The 4325-nt window shown below is 44.0% G+C and overlaps 1 pseudogene; it reads right to left on the bottom strand.

Annotated features, from left to right (window-relative positions):
- Positions 1-1404: 1404 nt before the first annotated feature.
- LOC139075507 (large ribosomal subunit protein eL21-like) lies at positions 1405-4189 on the bottom strand (annotated as a pseudogene).
- Positions 4190-4325: the final 136 nt, after the last annotated feature.

Here is a 4325-nt window from a genome sequence, read left to right as displayed (position 1 = left end):
TGGCAAACGCTCCATGGGCACTTGAAAAGGATATGTATTTTGCTATTGTTGGATAAAGTGTTCTCTAAATGTTGATCAGCTGCTGTTGGTTGATTGTGCTGTTGAGTTGTTCTATATCCTTTCTGATTTTCTGTCTAGTTGAGAAAGGGATGTTGAAGTTTCCAGCCATAATTGTGGATTTGTCTGTTTCTCCTTTCAGTTCTGTCAGTCTTTATTTCACATATTACGCACCCCTGCTGTTTGTACTTACACATTTCTGATTGCTATGTCTTCTTAGTGGACTGACTCTTTATCCTTATGTAACGGCCCTCTCTGTCATTGGTAGTTTTCTTTGCTCTGAAGTCTATGTCACTCAAATTATTATAGCCACTCTTGATTTCTTTTGGTTAATGTTTTCATGGTATATCTCTTCCCCCTTTTACTGTCTGCCTACACTGTTATATTTGTTGTGAGTTTTTTGTAGACACCATAGAGACAGCATGTTTTTGTTTTGTTTTGTTTTGTTTGAGGAAGAACAGCCCTGAGCTAACTACTGCCAATCCTCCTCTTTTTGCTGAGGAAGACTGGCCCTGAGCTAACATCCATGCCCATCTTCCTCTACTTTATACGTGGGACACCTACCACAGCATGGCGTGCCAAGCAGTGCCATGTCCGCATCTGGGATCCAAACCGGTGAACCCTGGGCTGCCAAAGTGGAAAGTGCACACTTAACTGCTGCGCCACTGGACTGGCCCCAGCATGTTTTCTTTTTTATCCACATTGACAATCTCTGCCTTTTAACTGGTATATTTAGACCATTTAATATAATTATTCAATCTAATTTAACTTTTTATTACATTTAACATATAATACATTTACACTTAATGTAATTATTTAATTATGACTATATTAAGGCTTAAATCTACCATTTTATTTTTTTGTTTTCTGTTTATTTTCTTTGTTCTTGTTTCACTTTCTTTTCCTGCCTTCCCATGAGCTACATGAACATTTTTTAGAATTCCATTTTGACTTATGTCCAGTGGTCTTGAGCTTAACTTTGTATCGATTTTTAGTGGTTTCTTTAGATATTACATTATATATACATAACTTATCACAGTCAATTGGGGTAGACTTTCTACCAGTTCAAGTAAAGCATATAAACCTTCCCTCCCTTTACACCCCCCCATTTATAATATAATTGTCTTAAATATTTGCTCTATATACATTGAGAACCACATCGGGCAGCATTACCTTTGCTTCAATTGTCAAACATAATTTAGAAAACTCAAGGACAGTCTCTTGTATTTCCCCATATTTTTACTATAGTCCTCTTTCTTTTTTCCCCACAGCTCACTGATGATCTTTTCATCATGTTTAAATTATTTTTTACTCTGTGTTTCATTTTGGATAGCTCCTAGTGGTATGTTTTCTTTTTTAAGTTTGCTTTAAATGCTTCTTTGGTGAGGGGACCCTACACCTCTACTCTATTGAGAGAAGCAGTTTTACAGTCTAGAGGCGTTTCATATTTTTTACATCTCTTATTCACAGGGAATGGGTTCCAGCAGCTCAGGCTCCTTCCCATTGGTTCTCACAAATGGAGAACCAATTTCTCCATTTCTCCGGGTGGAGGAGGCTGGTGCTTCAGCTGAAACCAAGTACTTTCTCTTTGGCTTCCTTCTTTTCCTGATCATTTCCTTCACATGTTTCAGGAAGTTTTCTCACTCTTAAAGTGCTTAATATGCTCATATGTACATTTATGCCTTTGGTGAGAATCTTGCTCTTAACTTGTTTGTTTACAACAATGCCAACAGCATGCCACGTAACATTGTAGACTCTTCCAGTTTTGCCACGGTAACACTTGTGGGGCATTCCTTTTTGAACAGTGCCCATTTCTTTGATGCCTATAAGATCACCTTTCTTGTAGATTTGCATGTTTGTGGCCAAAGGGACAACTTCATGTTTTCCAAAAGATCTACAGAACATATAGTGGGGACCTCTCTTCTTTCCCTTTGTGTTGGTCATTTTGGCAAATGATGAGAAGATAGACCTTCCGGCCGAACAGCTAGTGCTATGTTTTCAAACTCACTAGTCTTTTCTTCTGCACAATTGAGTCTGCCATTAATCCACCTAGTGCATTTTTTATCTCAGGCATTGTAGTTTACATCAATAGAAGTTTGATTTGGGTCTTTTTAAAGTATCTTCCATGTCTCTAGTTAACTTTTGAACATATGGAGTACAGTTAATAATAATTGCTCTAATGTCCTTGTCGGTTAATTCTAACATCTTTCAGTTCTGAGTTGGATTAAACTGCTTGATTATTCTCATTATGGGTCACGTTTTCCTGGTCTTTCCAAGCCTGGGTAATCTCTGATTAGATAGCAGATCATTTTTACCCTGTGGGTGCTGATTATTTTTGTTTCTATAAACATTACTGAGCTTGGTCTGTGATGTAGTTAAGTTACTTGGAGCCAATTTGATCCTTTTGGGTCTTGATTTTTGATTCATCAAGCAGGACTGGAACACTGCTTGGGAAGAGCCACTGTTCCTGGCCTTGTGCAATCTCTTGGCACTCTTCCCTCTAATTTTTATGATGATTCTTTCCCTGGTCTCAGATAATTACCTCACAGGCATGCACTGCTCAGTACTCTGCTGAAGACTCGAGAAGAAACCTCTACAGAACTCTGAGCTCTCTTTCAGCCCATGTATCTTGACTCCAGTACTCTATCCTGCAAGCTCTAGCTTCCTTGGTCTCACTGGGCCCTCAGCTCCATTGCTGCAACTAATGGGAGATGCTGTGTCCACCTCAGTCCCCACTTACTGTGCCACAGCCTGCAAACTCTCTCAAAGCATTAAGCTGGGACAGCCATAGGGCCTGCCTCATTTGTTTCCTGTCTATCCAAGATCATTCTTCTTCATGCTTGAGGTCCAATTTCTTAAAAACCATCGTTTCATACACTTTATCTGAGTTTTTTGGTTGTCATGCAGGAGTGTAAATCCTGTCCCTGTTCCTCCATCTTGTCCAGAAGCAGAAGTCCTCCTCTCCTTGGCACATGGAAAGCGTGGCCCCCTGACCTCTGCCTAAGTTATATTTCCCTTACCCTGTTTCCCTTTAGTCTCTCTGGCTGCCCCTCTGGTGCTGCCCACCCTTACATAATATGTCTCCTGACTGGAGTTTACGCCAGGCTCTCTAGTCCATTCCCCCCGATCATACTCACTCCCACAGGTTCCATTTCTATTTCTATGCTGACCTCTACTTTCAACCCAGTTTAGAGCCCCAAGTTCCACACTCATATCTCCAACTGCGCACTCTGCAGTGACTCTGGAATGTCCCACAGGCACATTAAATACAACCCATCCAAAACTGAGCTCACCATCCTCTCCCCAGACCTGCTGCCCTTCCAGAACCCGTGTCCATGGATGGCACTGCCATCTACCAGGCCGGAAACCTACGACTGGGCCTGCACCTCCTTCCCCCTCACTCCCACCTCCTGTCATCACTGAGGGCTGCCAGTTCTACCTCCTGAACATCTCTGGACTCACCATCTCCATCGCAAGCCAAGCCACCACGGCGCTCCCCACTGCACTCTTACCCAGACACCTTTCTTTGGAGGTGTGGCCAGAGTAAAACTACTCAACGCAAGTCTAACCATGGCACCCCCGGTGAGGACCTTCCAATGGCCTCCTGTGCGCTTAAATAAGGCTCCAACTCCTTCCTGGGACAAGTAAAGCCCCTGATGATCTGGTCCTTGATTAGGTCTGGGACCTCTTGCCCAGAGCCCCTTATGTGTCTTCATTTGCCAGACGCCTGGAAAGCTGGGTTGTAACCGCCTGATAATTAAACCACCTCTCCACGTTAGAACGCCTGCTCTCTGACGCTGGAGGTTATGCCTCCCACTACCCTGCCCTGCGCCCAACACACTGCATAGAAGACAGGGCTGCTAAGACTGGGTGTAAAAGGCTGGACTTGGGGTCAAGAATGCTGGTTCCACTACTCACTGCCTGAGTCATCTTGAGCAAAACACTTCCGGCCCCTGGTTCTCCATATATAAAATGGGTGCAATCGTCCCTCCTCTCCTCAAGGATATGTTAAAACCAGAAGACAAAAAGATGTGTCTTTGTCTGCCAGCGCGCTATAATTTGATTCCTTCCACCGCATTTGCCCAACAATCAGAACGGGGCCTGGCCTAGAAGGAGGGCCTGCCGCAGGTGAAGCCGGCGAGGCGCCCGGAGGGCACAACTTCAGGAGGCACGTTCTCTCAGGCTCGTGCCAGCGCAGGGCACCCTAAGAGAGAGCGCCTCCAGGAACTTTGCGCCTCGGGCGCCCGCGTCCTCCGCCGCGTGGACCC

Source organism: Equus przewalskii, chromosome 14, assembly GCF_037783145.1.
Source record: "Equus przewalskii isolate Varuska chromosome 14, EquPr2, whole genome shotgun sequence".
Classification (NCBI taxonomy): Eukaryota; Metazoa; Chordata; class Mammalia; order Perissodactyla; family Equidae; genus Equus; species Equus przewalskii.
This window is presented reverse-complemented; position numbering and strand designations above follow the sequence as displayed.